We start from the raw sequence: 23346 nt of genomic DNA on the forward strand, positions 1-23346 counted from the left end.
GGCATTGGCACTGTCCTCCCTCAGCTGCTCCACAACCCCGTTAACAAAGAGAGAGAACAGTGTCGGCGCCATCACACAGCCCTGGCGTACCCCCCTATTCACGGACACCTTCCCCGTTAACTGCCCCTGGCTCCCCTATCTAATCCTGGCATAGCTATCCTCATGAAGCTTGACTATCAGTTCCAGAAGGAAGCGTGGAAAGCCGATTTCCAATAGCACCATCCAGAGTTTGTAGATTTAAAAAGCGCCTCTGACCTGGTACCTCGTGACAAAGGCCAGGTAGAGTTTCCCCTTCTAACAATAACTGTTTTCCAGTAGATTGCCCAAAACCTGAAGACCTGATCCATAGTCCCCACGTTTCTGCGGAAGCCTGCTTGGAAATGGGAGAGTATACAACCCTCCTCCACCCATCTGTCTATTCTGTTCACAATCACCCGTCCAACAAATTTTTGCATAGCATCGATCAAACTAATCGGCCTGTAGTTGGCAGGGTCCTCCTTATCACCTTTCTTGTGGATTGTGACCACTTCTGCACCCTTCTAGGAGTCGGGGACTGGATGACCAGCAAGCATTACATTTATCAAGGGGGCAATAAAATTGGACCACAGCTTGGGATCATGTAGAAACAGATCACCTGGTATCCCATCCTGACCTGCCGCTTTCGCAGGAGTTATTTTCCTTATGGCTGCAGCTACTTCCTGGGCTGTAAAAAGCTCATTGGTTGTTGTCCTATCGTTACTGGTATATGCATGATCCAAACCTAGTAAAGTTACTTCCTTCCCACAGTTATACAAGTTAAAAAAGTGTGTATACCATTGTTGTTCAGTTATATGGTTGGCTAGGGGGTCAACACCTTTTCTGTCTAACCTGTTTATCATTTTCCAAAATAGTATTGTGTTCTTGGAGATAGCTGCCACCCTTAATTCCTGCCAGTACTCCTCCTCCCAATCCCTCTTGGCCTTTATTATACAGCTTTTGTAATCCTTTCTGGCCAACCGCACGACTACATTGTCCTTCCTCTTGATCGCACTTCCTATTTCCCTTTTTTTCTCCCTACATTGCGCCGTGTACCAGGGAGTGCTAGCTTGTTGGGTGCATTTCTTTGTAGGACCTTCACCACCCTTTACAGAAAAGAGGGATCCAATGTTCCTTACCAGAGTGTTATAGGAATCTTCAAGGCTAAAGTTATTACTATTCACATTGGCAGCCATGTTCACAAGAACCAGTTCCCTAGTTTGCGATTCAACCATTCCTTTAATAGAGAGCAGACTGTCTTCTTGGCCTAATATTCTGTGCCACTTAAGTTTGCGGTTACCATCAGACGGGATGAGTTCTTTTGTAATTAGTATCGGAGTTTCTACAGAATCCCTCTCCCTCCCCCATTTTATTCCCATACATAATGGATTATGGTCGCTGTCTTGAGTCTGTACAACTTCCATATCCATTAATCTGCTCCAAGAGTTGGTGTTGAGCAGGATATAATCAATACGGGAGGGACAACTAGGCTTGTTATATGTCATTGCCCCATTTGGGTCAGAAGGTGTTCTCCCATTCAATGCACGTAGATTATATTCTACTGTTAGGGCATTCAATTGTAAGACTCTCGGGGTCCACTTTTTTATGGGTGCCAGGGTTAGCAACGGGATAAACCTTGTACAATCCTCCTCATTCATATACATGAAGTCATCTTTGTCCAAGGGTTTGTAAGTACAATTAAAGTCACCTCCAATGACGGTACTGGACAGTGGGCGAATACCTGCCAATGCCCCCTCAAGAAGAGTTATAGTGGGGGACGTTTGGCCTCCTGGAGTCCCACGTGCATACACATTGAACAGCTCAAAGGTTTTATGACCCTTAAATGATATACTACATATCTCGGTTGATGACCATGAGCGGGTGATAATAGCCAAATTCATTGATATTTTAGTCCAGATTTGTAAGCCCCCAGAAGGCCGACCCCGCCCAGTACTAGTAGCTGGTATAAAATGAGTTGTATACCCACATTTATGCTGAGGGGATATACTCCAGGTTTCTTGGAACAAACAGATGTCAAATTCATCTATGAATTTGTTCCATTCTAGTTTGGGCATATTTTTCAATAGCCCTGCTATGTTCCAGGAAATTAACCTTATTATACCTGAGTTAGGGTTTACCTTATACCTGAGTTAGGGTTTACCTTATTTATGTTTACTTCTAAGACTTTTTCTTCTTTATCCTCAGACTGGTGTTTTTTGATTTTCTGCACAATCCTGGGGCTATCCTCCCTAGGTGGGGGAGATACCTCATCATTATCCTCCCTGTCATTTTTTCCCAGACATTTGATTTTATAGTCGGCTGTTTTTGCTGGGGTGTCCCTCAAGGTCCTACCACACAGTCAGTCAATCCCTTCCAAACCTTCGAACATGGAGTAGCGGTTGAATGTGGGGACATTAAAACCATAGATGGGAAAGTCACGGCCTCGGGTTGGTGGGGGATGTACTGGTCTTTTCAACAATGATTGTGGGTAAAAATAGGTCAGGTCTCTAGTTGTGATTCCCTCCCTGTCTCTCCCATCATACCATTCCCCAATGTATTTGGAGACTCTATGGTCTCTAAAATTTATAATGATCACGTCCCCTTTTTGATCCTTTGGTCAACGACCCAACCACCGACCCTTCTCACATTCAATATTTCCCCATTCAGGTTAGGTGGCAATGGTCTATTATTTGAAGAACAAGGTTATACATTGGTTGGCAAAGTATGGAAGTTTTCTCGTTTTCCATCTTCTAGTTCAGGTACCCCTGTCATGATTACCACAAAAGGTGCTGCCTGAGGTGGAAGATCTACATTCCTCTTAGATACTCTGGGTGGATTATAGTTTAGGTTACTCTTATTTTCTTTTGGGGCAACTGTATTGATTTGATTACAGTTTGTTTTTTGTTCCGATACAGATCCTCCCCCTTTTTCACTTACAACCAAGGTACAAACAAATGTTGTATTATTAGCAGCCTTGGATCCCTTTGCTGATAATATTTCTGCTTCCTTACTACTTTTTTTGACTCCCTTAGGGGGCGCTGATGGAACTAACAGACCTTTATGGTTTTTATAAGTGCTTGTAAATAGTTCCCTGGTTTGATATCTCCCCCAGCTTTTCTTATATAATTTTTACCCTGTCGTTTAGCGGGAGTATAAGGGACCTAACTAGGTGCTCTATGCTTCCCAATAAATCTTTTGCAGTGTCATGAACAGTCGGCTGGGGATCATTCTTATTACTATCTAGCGCAGAACGAGCCACCCCCTCGGTCCTTAATGGGTTATGGGCAAGACCTAGCGGTTTTGTGGTTCGACCTTGTCGATTCCCCCCCCCTCCCCTCAGCTGGAGCGGAATGCTAATATCACCCCCTTTATCAGCTTCTTTTGGACTACTGACATGTTTAAACGCTCTGCAATGGGAATGATCAGAGTGCATAGGAAATGTGGGATCTGATACACTAGTTGATGTCAAAGGCTGTGCATCCTGGGTGGCATTATCATTATTAGTATCTCCGTTAGAATTACTAATAACCTGATGCACAACTGGGAGTGATGCAAAAGATGGAACACAAAGGGAATCCATAGTAGTATTGTCCATCGTATTGTTCGTAATTATCGAAGTGTCAGCTATTGACAAAAGGGATAGAGATCCGACTGGTAGTGAGAGTCTTCGCTCAGTATGCTCAATGGCGTTTGCCACCACCACTATGGTCTTCTGAAGCATGCGGTTTATCGCTGTAAGACTGGGTAGAGTAGTCTTAGTTAGTTGCTAAAAATGCCTGCTCCACCTAACAAAAGGCTGAAAGACACTAAGGCAAGCCCCTCAGTAACAACCGTAGTGTTCAAACCCCCAAGTCAACTTTACAAGATGTAACAGAATGATGGATGTTAGATCTTACTTGAGAGTACTTGGTGATCTGGGAATGTTCTTATAGAAAAGCCAGGGGGGGTGACCCAGCCCAGCCTCCTTCTGCCTCCGAACGGCCACAAAACGGCCCGCCCTTGTCCCGGGCTTCTCCCGGAACGCTCCCGTGCAGCGGTAGCCTTTGTCCTATATATAGAGCGTACGGAGGTCAGTGGGAGGGGCTGATGGGCAGCGCAGGACCAGGTGTTCTTGATCAGGCAGGGGCTCCTGGGATATTGAGTCCCTGCTGCGTTGCTCTCCGCTCTTCAGGAGTTTCGCAGGCGCTGTTACTGTCCCAACGATCCGCCCGGAACCTCCAACCCAGGTGAGACAGTCTTTTCGGCGTGTAAAGGACGCAGCGGCACCCGCAAAGCGGGTGCGGCAAGTAAGCATGGGTGGAAAATCCGTTTCGCTCGCGGATTTTGCGGATTTTCGGTAAATTCGCAATCCGCGAGATCCGCGAATCTCCCGCCAAATCCGCGAGCAGCGGATTTTATGGCTTGCTCGCACTGTTCGCGTGAGTTCGCGGCTTGCCAGTACAACTTCGCACCCCGCGAGTAAGTGCTAAATTGCAGAAATACGATCTTAGCAAAACTGAAACTACTTACCAGGTTCAAAAGTTCAGGCTCATCATTAGTAGCCATTTCCTGTAGTGCTTCCTGAGGGGCCCCTCCAGAGTTCAGTTGCCAGTTGCAACTATTATGTGACCCTGCTCTGAACCTCAGAATAGTTACACATATGCCACAAAGGTCCTGAATTACAGCTAAGGGAGACACGCAGGAGCCAGGCTCGAAGTTAAAATCCATTAATCAGCCCCTAATTCATTATTTTCAGTTGGGGCAGGGCAGGTGTTGTAACTAATTTTGCAACAATGAAAGCACTTAGTGCTTCCTGATTAGTGATCTTTTGCACTTGCTAAGGAAGCAGGTGCCAGCTAAAAAAATATTCTGTGACACATTAATCAGCCCCAAATTAATTCAGGTCACTTGAGGCAGGGAAGGTGTGCTTTGCTTTGCCGAAAATAATGTACACTGGACAACCAGAGGGTGTGGTGATGAAACAGAGGGTGGCATGGGTGGGCCAGAGGGTGGCATGAGTAGTCAGAGAGTGGCAGTGGTGACAGAGAGTGGCAGTGATGAAGAAGAGTGTCCCAAACAGGCTGGACACGTAGAAACAACAAGTTCGCAAAACTTGCGACCCGACAGGTAAGTTCGCAAATTGCGAAATTTTAATAACCCTCGCGAACTGGCAGAAACACGCGCGAACACAAAAAAAAAATCCGCAAATTCGCGGGAATTTGCGGATTGCGAGTTCGCAAATCCGCAAAATTCGCGAACGCGAGATTCGCAAAATTCGCCCATACTTAGCGGCAAGTTATAGAGCTGATGCGCAGGTCCGCTCTTCACGAGCAAGGGCTCCTCCAGACAAGCAAGGCAGTTTCACAATGTGTGTTTTATGTGTAAGAGTGTGTGCTCGGGAATTGAATTATATTATTTAAATTGATTAACTTTGGTCTTAACATTAGGAGGACGGGTGATTTCTCCTTCCTTTGCAGCACTACTAACATAGATAACAGGAGATACTGACACAATGAGAATTAGTGAGCACCAAACAGAAACTCTGAACATCATCACCAGCAGTGTTTTATTTATATTTAAATTCCTGTCATGGTGAAGGAATTGTGTGGTGTCTCAAAGTGGTATTCAGCGAAGCTTGGTGTGAGGAGCAAAGTCCAAACAACCCAACCCAGATTGGTAAGCAGATGCCTGTGGGGCTAACCTAACTCACCCTTGGGAGCTAGGCTAAATCATCAAGTAACATGTGAGAAACTGCATGTATGCTTGCATCAACTAGCCAATTAACAAGCATGCACAGTTGAAATTCAGCCAGCTAACCGCCTGCCCACCTTAGAGTGGGTTAAACGGTGGCTTTTGTTTGCTGTCCCTCACTGCCAGGTAAAGCTTGGAGGGTGAGGGACAGTAAAACATTTTTTAAAAATTACGCCAACACCACAGAAGATAAGTCCTGAACAATCAGAAGCAGGGTGCCACCTTTTTGTAAATATTTTTGTCCACCCTAAGCGTGGAAGGGTATTCTCAGATGTGAGACCCTTGCTCATTGCACCATCAGGATTCAAGCAAACCGGGCCGAAGACGGCTGTAATGCCAGAAACCGGTCCCCGGGAGCTTGTTTCCTTCCCAGTGTAAGAATTGGCTTCTGTAGTTTGGTTTGTCCTGTTCCCATCATGCACTGGGACAGGAACAGACCAATTTGCATACAGCCAGGTTCTGAAACTGGGATGGTGCAGTGAGCTAAAAAACGGTGTTGGATCTAGCCCTGATCTTTTGACTGGGTGAGAGCTTTCTGCTTAATTCAGAGACTCTGTCCCTCACCACCCCTTTTTGTAAATATTTTTGTCCACCCTAAGCGTGGAAGGGTATTCTCAGATGTGAGACCCTTGCTCATTGCACCATCAGGATTCAAGCAAACCGGGCCGAAGACGGCTGTAATGCCAGAAACCGGTCCCCGGGAGCTTGTTTCCTTCCCAGTGTAAGAATTGGCTTCTGTAGTTTGGTTTGTCCTGTTCCCATCATGCACTGGGACAGGAACAGACTAATTTGCATACAGCCAGGTTCTGAAACTGGGATGGTGCAGTGAGCTAAAAAACGGTGTTGGATCTAGCCCTGATCTTTTGACTGGGTGAGAGCTTTCTGCTTAATTCAGAGACTCTGTCCCTCACCACCCCTTTTTGTAAATACCTTGGTGTTTGACCACTTCTTCAAAAGTGTGGCATATTCTTCTCCGAGATAGCACCATTATTCCAAAATTCAAAATGGAGAAAGTCTTGGAGGTTCGATCAGATAAAGCCAACCGACTGGTGTGGCTCAGTTTTCCTAACACTCCCCTTCCGAACCTCTCACTAATATAATTATAGGGGCTCCTGTTTGGCTGGGGGTGCAGGATGTGGGGGTGAGCCTGTGCTGTCCAAAAGTGTCATTCTTCCTTTGAAAACCAGTTTGGCCACCCCTCCTGCCTTCTTCTTCTACTGTTTCATTTCTCCTCCCACAGCAAATCCATTGTCTCACTAGCAGGCTACTTGACAACTTGTTAAGAGTGCTTGGCTCAGCCTGGCAGAGGGCAGTTGGAAAGCTGTCTTTTGGCTTACAGAAAAGAAACTGTAATAACTTATTTTCTGTGTTAGTTTTTATAGATCTAACAGTGGCAAGTTGTTGGATTTATCATAACTATCATCTTAAGTCATTGGAAGACATTTCAGCTCCTTCCTATCAATATTTATACTTGAATAAAATATTCTGATGTTAGTCTATGGAGCTAGTTATCTGCAATGGTGAAAAATGAATTTGGCAGTTTTTCCCCTCACCAGGGCGTATAAAACATATTTGATAATGTCCTTGCTTATAGTTACATCGCACCCTACCCTGGGGGGCACCTAGAGGAGTGCTTAGGGTGGCTTATTTGTAAAAGTAAAGAAGATTACTACTGTGGAAGTACCGTTAAAGCCAAAGTCGAATTTGATATATACTTGCAAATTAAAAGCAGCCTGCAAGGCAGGGCTGTCTTTTAAAATGACAGCAGACACCACAGTAGTGCACACTCCAGTGCAGGAAATCTGCTGGGCCTCTAAACCTCCCTGCCCTATTATATACTAAGGACTTATAGGTAGTTTGAATCCCCCTTCCCTTATTTTATACTAGGGTCTTGTAGGGGTCTGTCATTGCCAATAATAATTATACCTACCTAGTATGTCCTTTTACACAGAGCCCTGGGTCTGGTAAGCAGAGCCCAGGGCGAAGTCAAAGCCAGAAAACCAGCACCTAGTACTCCAAATGGGAGCACAAACTGGGGGGAAACTGCATACAGGTCCAGAGTAAAATGTTTCCTAAATTACAACCATCCCCTTTTGTATGCCTGGGAAACTACACAAGCATTTCAGGCGTACCTGCGGGAACGCCATGAGACACTTGTTGTTGCTTTTTCCCTAGCGAAGAACTGCCTGCATGGTTCAATTCTGCATAGGGGAAACCCAGCTTCAATGTGTAATCGCATATTTTTCAGTTTTTTATTTCTCTACAGGGAGAAAAGTATTCCCACTGAGAGTCCGCTTTCCCTACAACCCCACAAATTTGAGAAGTGTTATGGTCTCTTTCGTAACCTGGAAGGTGGTTAAATACATGGAGGAAATCCCTGGACAGTTACTGGGTAGGAAAGGTTCAGAGAGGAGCTTGTGAATGCTCAAAAGCCCACGAGTTTGTGTGTGTGCACAGGCTCACAGATAAACTTAACTTTATCCTCCCACTTACCACTCCTTGTGTAGGACATGCTCCTTGTGTAGGACATGTACATAATGACTGCATGTCATGACGCAGGAGCAACTACGCTAAACTAAATGGGTATTTATCTACGTTTGTATTGGTAAAGCTGATATTACTACCAGAAGTGGCTTTGTGAATCGAGCGCAACGTGCCACTGTTAACATTTAATCTGATAACATTATTAATAGCTAGGAAGTGTTTGCACATGCATTTTTATATAAAATCCCGACATGAAATAACACAGTTTGAGAATGCAGGCGAAAGACAGGAAAGGGTCATCTTTAGCGGACTTTGTTTCTCTTGCAGTAGCTTAGGGAGGTCCATAGGTGTCTGCCTGTTCGGTCCCTTTCCACTCGATGTTCTTTCGAGGTACTTTGGCTTTTCCAATTTTTGACATGTGCTTGAACTGCGTCTCCTTTGGAGAGCGAGAATAACACAACTCGGAGCACTTAGGCATCTAGAACATCTTTTCAATGATCTGCGTCTGTCCCCCTGGAAATGTGGCATTTCTCTTATCCTAGGCAGAAAGAGAAAAATATGTCAGAGGGAAAAATCATATTGCTAGAGCGAAACGCACAGTGCCAAAGGGCCTGCGGATGCAAAGAAAAAATGATGCAAGCTACTCAATTCTTATATTGCAGATTTATTTGCAATGTCGTACTAACGATTATTATATTGAATAAATATTAACTAAAACATTTTGTTTTTAAACGAGTTCATGCTTTATCGGTAGGGGAACCACAGAGATAATCACTTCATGTTCAAATTATAGAAACAAATAAGGACCCGGTCACATTGGCCAACATATGACATCGAGGTCTTTAACATGCATTGTTTTTACTCTACACAGGTAGAACGATCGGGCACCTCTAACTTTCTCTCTTATTTAAAGTAATCTGGTAACAGTAAAACTAAGGCAAACCAATTACTAAAATTAGAGAAATGGTGATACTCAAATGAAAAAAAGAAAACAAGGAACTTTGTTTTCACAGCCATTGGGCTTGTAGCACCTTCTGTAGTGCACCTTTTACCACATTTGTTTGAATTTAGACACTAACTACTGCTCTAGTACTGTCTTTACTTCTTTTCTGTGCTAACATTCTTAGCACATCACTGTATTAATCCAGGATATAGTTCAAACCCTACAAGAGCAGCTAGGAGAAGGAATCTTTCTCAGTTGGGTCTGTAGGCTTCACAAAATTACGAAACTAAGTATTTATTTACCCTCTGATAATGTTTTAGAAAAATCAAAATCAAAATAGAGTTGCAGAAGAAATGCACTATGGAATGCATTCACACTTATAGCAACAAAACAATTTACAGTAGTCAAAAAGAGTCCCTCAGGTGAGTGCGGAACAGAAAATAATGTTATGGTCGGAGAACACAGTGAACCAAGATTTAGCAAGAGTATGAGCCATGTTCTAGTTTTGAATTTGCCCTGCCCGTATATGCTTTATCTGATGGCTGGTGAATATCAATGAATACCAACAATTATGACCTTTATAACAAAAGCTCGAAAAAGGAGTAACTAGCAGAAAACACCTTAACTGTACAACCTCGATACATATACTAAAGAAAACCTGGTCAGATATTTTGATGGCCCCATTGGCAGTTGAGAAATAATCCATGGGCCCGTTTCAGTAAGCCCCATTTGCTGCTAAGTCAGTCTTGCCAGTACTCACATGCCCGCCAGATTCAATTAGACGCATAGTGAAGGAAATTACATCTTTCGCAAGGCAAACAAGCAGTTTGGTTTGGCGGATACAACAGCAGAACCTTTGCCAATTGCGTCTGTACTGAGTCCTGAGGAGGGTATTCTGACAGATGACTTATTAACAGGTTTTGACCAATGAGGGTATCCGCCTACATTTTGAAGGCGTCTCACATAGAGTGCATCAACATCTGCTCACTCTCGAATGGGCAGATGGGACATCCGCTACTTTTTGGTGCATGTGTTCTATCGAGCAAACTTTAAGCTAACCACCTGGGATTGATTTAGTCGGTGAGATTCAGGGGGTTTGACTTTCAAATCTCCCTGCTAAAAAAGAAGTGGGCTGCACGGTGAAGGAATGAGATGGCCAAGGTTCAATATGGTCTGTCAATCAATCAAACTGCATTTGCACTTTTATGGTCGGAACAACCGAAATAAATACAGCACAGAATTGCGAAATTGGATATGTAACAATAATACAATAGAGGTATTACGACCGAAAAAGTGCAAGTGCTTACAGTAGAGAACTTCAAGTTTGAATACATGACAAAAATTCACTGAATGAATTACAAAAATTGATAGTAAGAATTATGGCAAGCAGATAAAAAGACAAAACAGCTGTATATGAGAAAAAAATCGCAAGAAAAAAACCATGAGCTACGTTGGAAATGCCTAGTGTTACTGCAAAAGTTCTCATTTAGAGGGTTGGGAAAGTGGGAAGAAGAACCATGAGGCACACCATATCACATCTTCAGTGCGTGCCTTCTATTTATCCAAATTTTTCCAAGAAACCTGGATACTGCACATGCAACTGATGGGCTTCAATCAGATTTTAAGATGTGCAGTGCTTCTTGGCGACTTTGCCACCCGTTTTTAAGCTTCTTGGCGACTTTGCCACCCGTTTTTAAGTTGCTGGGAACACAACCATTTGCTTGCCTGATGTATAATTCCCAGAAATGCAAAGAGAATATGGGCAATTGACTCAACAGAGCAAGGGAACAAGGACAATGCAAATGCGTAGATAAAGGCCATTGCGACACAGCTGTAAAGGAGTTTACAGGAAGGGATCCAAATCTAAAATAGATACAAAGCTTCCTATCCTGTGAAATCGTGATGACCTCCATGTATTGCTTTTGTGCAATTTTGAATTCGATTGTGAGGAGGCCACCAAGCGAGTGTGCTGCATTAGACTGGACCGCCCAGTTCCAATATTGGGTTTTAACCAGCTCTTTGCTTGGTAGTAAACCGGGATTTTTAGCGTCCCATGAGCTTCCTAAGCCTATTGTTGTAAGTAATGACGTGACTTTTGTAAATCATCCAATTTTGTTAAAACGGTAAAGTTTGCAAACTTAATCAGCTGCAGCAGAATAATGGGAGAGCTCTAGGGTTAGTTTCAGGCACAGCCAATAAAGCAAGGGGCGAAATTGTGCTTTATCCACAATGGATGGTCTGCCCATATCTAACCCTAAAGGAATGAATGGAATACTCTTGGGAGGAGAACAGAGGGATCTCAAGGATTTGTTCTCAGTGATGAGAAGACCCCCCCCCAAGTTTTCAAACCCCCAGAGTTCAGCCCGTACAGAGCGGAGCCCACCGTTTGTAGTCCTAAATCTGTAGTGGTGCTGCTATTGGTCTTGACCGGGAGCATCTATGCTCCTTCATCAGAGCCCCAGTGATCTGATTCCATTGAAGTAACCGCTTCGTAATGTGGTGCTTCCAGGCCATTTCCTCAGAGAGGGTCACACCCAAGTAGCCAAATATTACTACTCTCTCGAGGGGAATCCACCCGAGAGTCAGTTTACCTTTAAAAGATTTGTGGGGGTTCATCAATAAAAGATCACTTGGGGTCTTAGAGACCAACAGCATGCTGTCTGCATACAGTAGGGTTGCTACTTTGACACTCCCCAAAGAGGGGGAATCAGCGGGGACTTCTGCTAGATGGTTGACATCCATTGATAAAGATCGAAAACAGAGTAGGAGCCAACACACATACATGTCTGACCCCCCTATCAACACTAATCGGGTCTCTCAGCTGTCCTTGTTTCCCCCAGCGGACCCTCGCAAAATTGTCCCCCTGAAAGCAAATGACCATCTTGAGGATCGGGGAAGGGAGACCCAGCTACTGCACGGTCTGCCATAATTTGTGCCTCGGGATGAGATCAAAAGCAGACTGCAGGTCGATAAATGCTTTGTAGAGACTACCCTTTTCTATGGTAAATGTTTTCCAGGCCAGTAATTTGAATCGTAGAACCTGATCGATGGTGCTGACTAACATCCTATCCCCCTTCCAAGTAGGGTTTAAAATGAAAATCTCCTCCCATGCATTCTCAAGAAGATCATGGATTGGATGTAGAAGACCTTTTGAGCACCATCGATCAGGTTAATAGGCCTGTAGTTAAAAGGGCGATTGTTCGCTACCATCTAACATACCAGGGATAACCTCGACTTCCTTCCAAATGGTGGTATCCGGGCCCCAGCAACAATTCCATTAGCAAGTGCCCATATATACTTGAACTAGTTATAAGTGTCATAAAAAAAAGCGTTGTCAGGGACCATCATCAGGCCCGATGCTTTATTCCTAACTACTAAGTTTATACTTTGAGTTTTTTTCCTTCGTTGAAATCTCACAGAGGTCTGAGGGTTAGTGCAGTTGTCAAACAAGCCTTCACTAGTCAAGGCTCCTGTTCCAGTGTTGACTGCAGAGAAGTGTTCATGCCAGGTTGAAATGGTAATTTTGTTAGACCAAGGCCTTGTACTATCAGTGTTTCCCCTGGTCACCAAAAGCCAAAATTGTTGTGAATCCTTATTCTGGCAAGCATCCTTTAGCTGCAGCCATCGGTTCTCCTCCCAGTCCTTTTTAGCTTTGGCCTGAGCTTTCTTTTAGGTCGGTCACATTGTTTGCTCTACTGGCCATGGCCAATTGTAATCTTGATTTCTACACTCCTTATTGAACCAGGAGGAATGAGATCTGGCTTGTTTCAATTAGCTCTGAGGCCTAAGGGTATACTGAAGTATGATGCCAAATCATTAAAAAGGTGTGTGTGGCAAGACTTAGGGGGTCATTTGGATGGTCTGTCCGCCTGCCATCCTATTGTGAAATGGGGCCAATAGGATGCGCCTTCCACAGTGGCAGGAGCATCCAGTATTTGTGACATTGTGGTGGGCGGTGCACTTAGCATTGCCCATAACAATGCCAGGAAGGCATGTTGTGCACTTCCATGTTGTGCATGGAACTGCAGGGGGTACCATAGGTACCCCCCATGTGCACCCCCCAGAGTCCATGGGGGCCCGCAACGGGTCCCCACAAGCAATTCCTGCATGCCTTTCCGTGGCGGCAGAGCTGCCGTGGAAAGGCATGTTTCAACCCCATTGTAATATGGCTGCCGGTGTCTAACAGACACCGCCACCATATGAAACTCTTTTCCGCCTGGTCAACTTGGTGACCGGGCAGAAAATCTTCGGACAGTCTTTCCATCTGCAGCGGTCCTTCTGCTATAGTATTATGGCGGGGGAAATGGGTGGCGGTGGCGATCCACCCGAGATCCGTCCCCACCCGCCATGCGGGTGGTGGCGATCCGCCCAAGATCCTAATGGGCCCCCTAATCTTTGAGAGCCCATTGTAATGCTCGAGTAGGCTGAGTATCTCACTGGTACTCTCCAGAAGTTTGCCCTTCATAGTTTATCATTTTGAAGTATCAGTGGTTACAAGTGCCCACTTGAGTCACCTGTTGTTGATAGTCGGCCATACCTCCTTAGTGGAAAGTATTGTATGTATCAGGCTAAGGTTTTTATTCCACAGTGGTGACATATCAAGCTTGAGAGGGTTGTGGTCACTGTAAATGGTCGACCCAACTACCATGCCCAACACCCCATGCCAAATCTGACATCTAACAAGGTGTAATTGATGCAGCTCATGTTAGTAGTTCTATTGAAGAGGTTTGCCCCCAACTTATTGGGCTTGCTCCGGCCATTAGCAGCCCTGATCCTATACTAGAGAATTCATCCATGTAGCTGTGGTGCTGTAAGAGTCCATTTTTTATTAGGAGGCAAGTCTAGGGGGGAACAAGCCACATCTGTCCATCATGTCAATGCCACCTTTAAACCCCTCGACTCCCAAATGTAATTGACAGTAACATCCCCTACTAACATTACTGGGCACTGTAGCTCCCTTTCTTTTAGGCAATTTACTAGTTCCAGAAGGGTAGGAGAGCTACAACTGGCCTTGGAACCCCGGCATAAACATTAAAGAGATCATGCCCTGTGCTATTCTTACCCCTATTATGAATAACTAGAATGTTGGGCTTTTGGTCTTAAGTCCTCAGATGATATACTGGAGATTGATTTTTACCCAGAACAACGGTCCCCAAGCAGATCGTCCTGATCTACAGGTGACTGCTGAGCGACTGCTGAGCGGTGTTGGATCCACTAATTGCTGATGTGAATTTGGAAAATTGGCTAAAATGGTCCCTGGACGCCATTCTCCCTAAAAAGAGAATGCCGAAGAGGGAGAAGAGAGTGGGTTAAGCCCCTTGGTACACCCAGATGTTAAGAACTCTTAGGAAAGGCTGTAAAAGGCTAGAGAGGATTTGGAGAAAGGATTGGGGAGAGGCAACCCGGAATGAGTATCGTACGGCAATTAGAGGATATAAAGCCGCTCTCCGGGACGCCAAAGCCAAGTTCTATGAGGAGAGAATTGGCAACTCGGCTAACTCCTCTAGAGAGTCCTTCAAGGTCTTTAGAGACCTTTTGAAAACTCTGGAACCACCAGTGAGCCATGAGTCCTCAAAAGAAATGTAAGGAACTGGCTAACTACTTTCACATGAAAGTAGAAAACATCGTAAGTTCCTTACCACGACCAGCCCAGGAATCAGATATATGCGAACAGCGAGGTGATGTTCAGATCAAGCTTGACGTCTTTGGTCCAGTGACCACTGACGAAGTTCTCAAGGTTCTAGGGGCCATGAAGAGTGGTTCACCGAGGGATCTTGTTCCGATGAGATACCTAAAGCAGATAGCAACTACTATTGCTGCACCAGTAACAGATCTTATTAATGCATCTTTTGCGCAGGGAATGGTTCCACCCAGTTGTAAAAAAGCGGTTGTAAAGGCCCTTCTGAAAAAGCCTGGTCTAGATCCATCGGACCTGGCTAATTTCAGACCGATTTCCTTGCTGCCCGGGTTCGGTAAGATCGCGGAGAGACTGGTGAACAGGCGACTGTCACAGTTCCTGGAGTCCAATGGCTTGTTGCGGAATTCCCAAACGGGATTCAGGCCGGGCCAAGGCACTGATACTGCCCTTCTGGCAGTCGTGGAAGAAGCCAGGAGCATTCTGGATTCAGGAGGATCCGTGGCAGTGCTCCTCCTGGACCTTAGTCGTTGGAGCAACACCTGATGGTTTACGGTGTCAAAAGCCGCACTGTCAGAGGTAGGCCTGACTGGAATGGCCTTAAAGTGGCTCGCGTCGTTTCTGCACCAACGAACCTACCAAGTCTGGGAAGGTAGTGTACAATCTGCCCCCATCCCCGTTCAATGTGGTGTGCCTCAGGGCTCCTCCCTGAGCCCCACATTGTTTAATGTCTATATGGCACCATTGGAGGATGTGGTGGCACCACTGGGTATCAAAATTATCAGCTACGCTGATGATACCCAGTTGGTGGTGGCCCTTTCCCAATTGGACAAGCAGGAGTGCAACAGGTCCGGATGATACACCAAGGTGTACACTTGGATGGGCAATCCAGCATTAAAACTGAACGGCTCTAAAACAGAGCTGATGTTGCTGGGACATGTGGGGCCTTCTTTGCCGCCAGGCAGCTGGCCGAGTTGTCTTGGCGATTCTCCAAGACCCAAAAAGGAGATCAAAAGCCTGGGTGTGTGGCTTGAACAAGACCTGTCTTTCAAGACCCATGCAAAAAAAACTGCCGGAGTCTGTTTTGCTCTGCTCCGATCAGCCCGTAAGATTTTACCCCTTCTCCCTCCGACCTCCAGGAAACTTCTTATCAAGGGGCTGATTGTCTCGAGGTTGGATTACAGCAATGCGCTCTTTTTGGGCGCTCCGGAAGCAACGCTCAATAAACTCCAACAAGTGCAGCAGCAAGGCTGCTGATGGATATTCCAAGGAGGCAGTCAGCAAAACCGGCATTAAGAGCATTGCATTGGCTTCCGGTACGGGAGAGGATAACATTTAAATCTCTCTGTACGGCTCATAAAATCCTGCGGGGGAAGGGTCCTCCCATCTTGGATAATATGGTGCTCCCTTACAAGGCTACTAGAGCCCTATGCTCTGACCACAAATCTTTGTTACAAGTGGCCAGAGTGAAAAGAGCCCGGACGGGCGGTAGAAGATTCTCGGTGAACGCAGCCAAGTTATGGAATGCGCTGCCTTTGAATTTACGGATAGAGACGAGTAGCTTTCGGAACCGAATAGTACCAAAGACCCACCTGTTCCCCGCTTAATGCTGTCTTCTTAGCTCCTGACTTATTTTGAAGCACTATAGACACTTTAAAAGACCCGTAAGAGTAATATTTTAATCATGCCCACACTACTGTTACAGTATCTGTAATAATGATGTTATATTTTGTTAGATGTTTTTTTTATGATGTATTTTTAACTCTTCTTCTTTTCCTTTTGATGCGCTTGCACTTATTCATGGTTTTCTCTTTTTAATGGTCTCTTACAAAGCAAATCATATATTGACATTCTGGGACTCTTGAAATTGTTTTTTCTGGTGATAAGTGTACTTGTTCCGTTAAAATCAAGGTTAATGCTATATCATGCCCCTTATTGTGACACTATAGATTAGTAATAATTGCTATATAAGTAAGGAAAACTGTGGGAAAAAAAAAATGTTTTCATTCTTTTTGTAATGGTGTTTTTGATATTAACTTCTTGGTATTAATAAGTGTAATTCTGAGAAAGATTTTTAACTAATATGATGTGTATAAGCTGATTTATATTCTGTATTTTATGTGGAATTCCTTGGAATTCCAAATCATAAATAAAAACTTTGGACATCTTAGCTCCATTCCCTTGAGTCATGAACGAGCGCTGGGATGCCCGAGGGTAACCGTGCGCTATACAAGATTCCAAATAATATTATTAATACTAATAATAATAATAATATTAATACCTGATATATCCGGGGATGAAGACAGGGGTAATCAACATCTGTTTTTTGTAAGGAAACTTGGTCCAATTGCTCTATATACTGGGTCCAATTGGTAAGTGCCAACTTGGGTCTCACTCGGGCAACATTCCATGATAGTGTACGAAATTTAGGAGGTGTTCCTCCAAGAGCTGGGTGGATAGATTGAGTCCCATTCATTACATAACCTATTTCTGGGCCAGTAGTAGTATCTTGCAGTTTTGGAGTCCCCTCTCCGGGGGTATTGCTAGTAAGCTGTTGCAGATCAGGCAGCCCCAGACTACTAGGCTTTGGAGATGATAATGTGGATTGCTATAGTGCCTCAGTTTGATGGCTAAATGATAAGCCTTCCTTGCAAAAGAGAGTGACAAATGGGCTGGGCTAGCTCGGCTTGACATTCAGTTGTTGATAACTTATGGTGAATCAGAACCAAAAGGGATTCCTTGCCTTGTGGTTGCTAGCAGCTGTGAGGTGCTGAAGGGATTGTATTTTAGTCTAATGCCCTTATTGGGTGAGCATGATCTTACCTCTAAAGCTATAAGGTTGTGGACTAAATTCACATCCCTAAGATGTAATTCTATAGATTCGGTTGTAGAGGCATGACTTTGTGTACAGTCTATACTTTGGGTCACATCTGATCTACTCTTATTGGTAGAGGTTGTAAGGGGAAAATGGGGATGGACAGTAGAGGGACTTTACTAGTTAAAGAGTGTGGTGGTTCCTGTGTGGATCCCTTCGTCTGCGCTAGGTGGTGTTCTTCCGAAGTGCCTCTGTCTAACTAGAGTTTGTTAAAAACACTAATATTTGATTTAATCATTAATTGCTAAGTTACTTTGGACCTCATATCTGAGATAACCTCGCTTGCGAGGACACTGCCAGGTTTGTCTCCACAAGGAGGCTCCCAGCCCTTCGGACGGTTGGGTCTTTCTCTATTGGTTCCGTGGTAACTCTTGACAAGGCAGTATCTACCTCTAACTTATGCAGTTCTCCCTGTCCGAGCGGGTCTGACCTTGAAGCAGTAGAAACCTATTTGATAAGGCAATATTGGGAATACTATCAGTGTCTATGCCTTCTAAGGGTTTATCTGCAGCTGAAGTGGGAAGTGGGGGTATACCTGCCTCCAAGTCGCCGGTGACGGCTATGGAATGGGTGGTGGTGGCAATTGCATGATGTCAAATCTTTTCTATTCTGTGCATTTCACTTTGTGAACATTGAGGGAATGTTTTACAGGATTGATAATGGGACTAGAGGGATGAGGTGGCTCATCAGAGGGTTGTATGTTGTCTGTTGTAGCCATGTGTGAGTCAGGAGCTAAGATTCCCTGGCATTCCACAATTAGGTTGTCAATGATTTGAGGGCACAGTTATTGGTACAGTCTTTCCAGCCAGCTTACTTCTGTTCAATATCGAACGGGACCCATCAGGACCACTACTCCCTCGCAAGTAGACAATCTTTTTCTCCATATCGTTGACCAGTGTAGTTGACAGAAGAACAATGATAACTGCAATAATGTAAGTGAAAGCAATATCACAACAATGTTCAATTAGCACCTCTGGGTATCCAACAACAGGGCCTGCCACACAGATGTATAAAAAAGTGCGACTTGGGCACTGTGCTCATTAACCATGCATCCAAGGGGAACTTGGGGGTGATGAAGGGGATACCCTATGACTTGACTTTTAGGACTAAGGGAGATTTAATGGATAAGTCTCCATGGTATGCAGTCATAATATTGAGTTCTTTAAATATCGATATGCAATAATATTGATGTTTAAATTTTGATATTGCAAGAATATCGGCATGTAGGTAAGAAATATCAGTTTCACTTAGTAATATTGTAAGTAAAAATATCATTAACTTCGATATTGTTTATAATATCAGAAAAAAATGGTGTTCTGTATGTTAGTATATGTGTTAAAAGTATAGCTTATTTTTCTGATGTATATTTTAAGTTTTTTACAAGTAATTAATTTTTTGTTAGTTAATTTCAGCGTATTTTAGTTCTGTAGCGGGTTGTGGGTTTTTAGGGGAATAGGGTGGGAAGTAATTTAGTTATAATGTATTAATTAATATTTGTTTAGTAGTTATTAATTAAAAAAAATATATTGTGTTTTAGTTCCACAGTGGGTTGTGGGTTTATAGGGGAATTGAGTGGTAAGTAATTTAATACAATTCTTAATTAATGAATTTCAGTTAATTACAATTGTTGTATTTAATAATTAATATTGTTAATTGTGTTAATTTTTAATTAATTCATTTTTAATTGGTTATTAAACATTAATATTTAATTGATAAGTATGTCGCTCGCGTCCCTAGGTTATTTGTAGCCAGCAGACCGATCACAACTGCAATGGGATTGGTCCCTTTGCATGTGGAAGTGGCCCAACTCAGTTTGTAGATTGCCAGTCCCATATACACCACCATCATTTATCTAGGGGAGGGGTTCATGGAGGGCCCTTCTTCATAAACCTCCCTGCGCACCGAACACTTGCCCTGAACAGAAGCTTATTACCATACGAATGGCACGGTAGATACTGACAAGCAGAGAATCGGCTGTTGAGCGTACCATTCCTGTGGGTTGTGGGGACCTTGCCTTTTGGCAGCAGGGTGTTGGTGGGTAAACAGGGATCCCCTGTAATGGCTGTTGGTATTCTTAGTAAAAATTATGATCCCCCCAGCTCTAGACCAGCCCAGTATCTCAAACCCCTCATAGCAGTAGTAGGAGTACTAGGAGAGTGAGTAACGCAAGGGGAGCAGACATTGGTATTGAATCAAGTGATGCCCAGAGACCTGGTATAAATGATCTTGTAAATAGCCCCACCTTGCAAGTCCAATTACCTGAGGTGGAGAGTGTTTTAATAGCCAGGGAATCTACCTTATCACCTCTGGCAGTTTATTCTAGTGAGGCGGGCAGTGGTTCTCGCCCGGTGCTATCCCCTATTCCTGTGGACATAGCAGCGATCGTCCAGCCCAATAAAATAATGTCCTGGAATATAGCGGGCATCTCCAGGAAAATAGACTTGCTGGACTGGAATGACCTGGTTGAGTTCCACTCAATCTGCATCTTCCTGGAGACCTGTAGCTTGGTGCCTCACTATAAAGTAGGTTATACCACCTTTTTTCTGCCGGCAACACCTCCTAGCACAGGGAGAGGTCGTCCATCGGGTGGACTCCTAGTTTAGAAGAACAGCCTAGCGAAATGCTCACCCAAACATATACAATGCAATTTGCCAGACGTCTTAAGAATTCAAGTACGTGGCGGACGGAGAGGGAAAGCCTTGGAAGTACTTAATGTGTATGCCCGCGGTACTCAAGGAGGTTCCCCGTCCCCGACTAACATTTCCAGAAGAGGAACTGAGGCGATGTATAATCAGGCTGGACATATCCTTGTTGCAGGGGACTTTAATTGTGCTTTTGAGTCCCTGGCAGCTGAGGATATCCTTGACACAGCTGATGATGATATTAGGAGAGTGAAAACCTGCACTCTTAATAGAACCAATCAAGAGATGGACGCAGCAGGCTTTACAGATGAATATGCTTGCCCTGGAAATTGGCCTGCGGGCAGCAAATGGCAGGACTCCCTCTGATCCGCTTGGGGCGTGTACATATAATAGTCAATCCTCGTTGAGTGATTTACCCTATGTTCTCCTCGACTTAAACCTTCGGAGCTTTATGAAGGATATGGAAGTACGCCCAACAACTGACAGTGACCATACGCCCTTTCCCTGAGTCTCCACCCCCTGTGGCAGGGAGCCGATGAACCTGTACATGCATCAGCACTAATGACAACCAAAGAAGTTTACCCATCTAATTGCGGTAGGCGCCTAAAATGGTGTAAAGTTGTCATGGATGAGGGAAAAATTGAGACCATAGGGACTATCCTTTCTGCAGCGCAGGCTAAATTGTACGCAACCCTTACAGACCAATGTGACCTATCTAGGGTCTCGGAGGTTTTCCAGGAAGCCATTGAAGCACTAGGTAGCTTGTTCCTCATTCATAGTAGAGGTTCTGTGCAAAGAGACCCCTGTAGGCCTACTGTCAAAGAGGGTTGGTACACATCTAAATGTCGAAATGCAAAATCCTCAGTAATTAAAGCAGTTAAGAGTAAGTCCCAACAATGTATCCAGTCGGCTAGAAAAGAGTACAAGTGGGCTGTTGTAAAGAGGCTCGCCTTGGGAGAGATTCTGGCCGCTTTTGGAACATTATAAGAACTAAGAATAGATCTACCAATTATTTGATAACCTGCAACATAGTAGGCGAAATATGGTTTGACCACTTTCTTAAAGTGTATTCTTGTTCGCTGGGCGGCCAAAATGAGCATAATTACCATAGCTTTTTGCCAATTCTGAGGGATCTGGATAGCCTCCCTTTCACAGATATAGAAGTGGAAAATGCCATCAAGTCTATTGTGCCGCAGAAAGCTGTTGGGACAAAAGAGGGTAGTGGGGGCTATCCTTGGGGAACAGCGCTTCTCGTCCACAAGACCAATTGGACCAGTAATTGACATATATAAGGCCAGGGGGGTAAGTGCGGCCCTATACGGAGCTGAACTTTGGGGCTCTAGTAACATGGAGCATCTGTTCTAGTCCAAAAATAGATTTCTTAAAGACCTAATGGCACTCCGGCAGAGTGCTCTTATGGTCCCCCTGCTATAGGACCTGGGGTGCCATTCGATAAGCGACTTGGCAAAGCTCCGTTCACTTTTATTGTGGGCTCGGCTGTGGCGAGTACCGGAACTAGCCACGTATGCTGAAGGGCTGGCAGAAGTGATGTCTATGTTGGGCTGGCAAACAATTAAATCGCATAATAGAGATTTAACATCTTTAAGCCATTTGGGCCTTCGCGAGGCTTGGGATACCAAATCAGCCCCCGCCAAAAATAAAGAAACTCTATGGGATCTGAGTTACGCTTGCTTGAGACCCAATTCCAAAACTAGGAAGAGTAACAAATGAGTTTCTGAGGATCAAGGATGTTATGCTAATTGTGCCCTATTTGGATGCCATTTATAAATCCTTTGATAGGGCATTGTATTTCAAATTTAGGATTGGCACATTAGCATTAAGGTAATTTACCGCCCATTGGAAAGCCCAAACACAAATATGTCTTTCTTGCCCTAGCTGTGACTCAGGAGTTGAGTCAATGGCCCACATCTTCTTTGCATGCCCGGCCTACAGTGCACCTAGGAGCTATTGGCTTAAGCCAATGTGTAAAGCATTGGGCACCAGAACTTATGTTTTTGCCCTGCGCATTTTTAAATCGAATACTAGTCTATTGTATGTTTGTGGACTTGCAAAGTTTCTGAGAGGGGCTTGGTCCATCAGATCAAAAAGGCTGAGAGAAAACGTTTAATTCTAGTTTTAAAATGTTCAACTTTTAAATGAAAATAGTTTTTTACTCCTTATGATTGTTATATAAACAAATGTGTATTGATGTGTTTTTTAAAATGGGAAAATAGGTCCCTCTATTGTAGCACCAGGTGTCTAACTATTTCTAAGAACTATTGCCCTAAGTCTTTAATTATTAATTATGTTGTTAATATTTTATATTGTTAATTGTGTTAAAAATGTTATGAATTATTTATCAATTAGTTATTAATTGGATATTAATATATTTAATACGTATGTTTATTGTGGTGTTTTTTTCGGAGTGGGTTGTGGGTTTATAGGGAAGCAGGGTGGGAAATAAAAATGTAATTAAATACATATTATATAAAAAATAATAAATTAATTTTAAAGGTATTTTATAGTGTTAAATAAATGATATCACATTGTGATGGTTTTTGAATTGCTTGTTATTTGTTATTGATTAATCAATTAAATGTTAATTAATTTTGTTAATTATGTATTATTTTACAATATTGATGGTGTTGTTTTAGGGGAGTATGGTGGGAGGTAAATTATTTTTGACCAATTAACATTATTTAAGAAATATTTAATTAGCTTGCAGAAGAGGGGATACTAAATTATTACCCTCCGCTATCCAACACTTTCCCTAATGTTGCACTCACTGGAGTAGGAATAGTAAATTTTACCCCTCCATTATCCCACACTTCACCTACTGTTACACTTGTTGGAGTGGGAATATTAATTTATACCTTTCTGCTATCCAACACTTTCCCTACTGTTGTACTCACTGGAGTGGGAATAGGATTTTTTACCCACCCGCTATTTAACACTTTCCCTACTGGTGCACTCACTGGAGTGGGAATAGAAATTTTTACCCTCCGATGTCAAACACTTTCCC

The sequence above is a fragment of the Lissotriton vulgaris genome, chromosome 1_1 (genome assembly GCF_964263255.1).
Source record: "Lissotriton vulgaris chromosome 1_1, aLisVul1.2, whole genome shotgun sequence".
NCBI lineage: Eukaryota > Metazoa > Chordata > Amphibia > Caudata > Salamandridae > Lissotriton > Lissotriton vulgaris.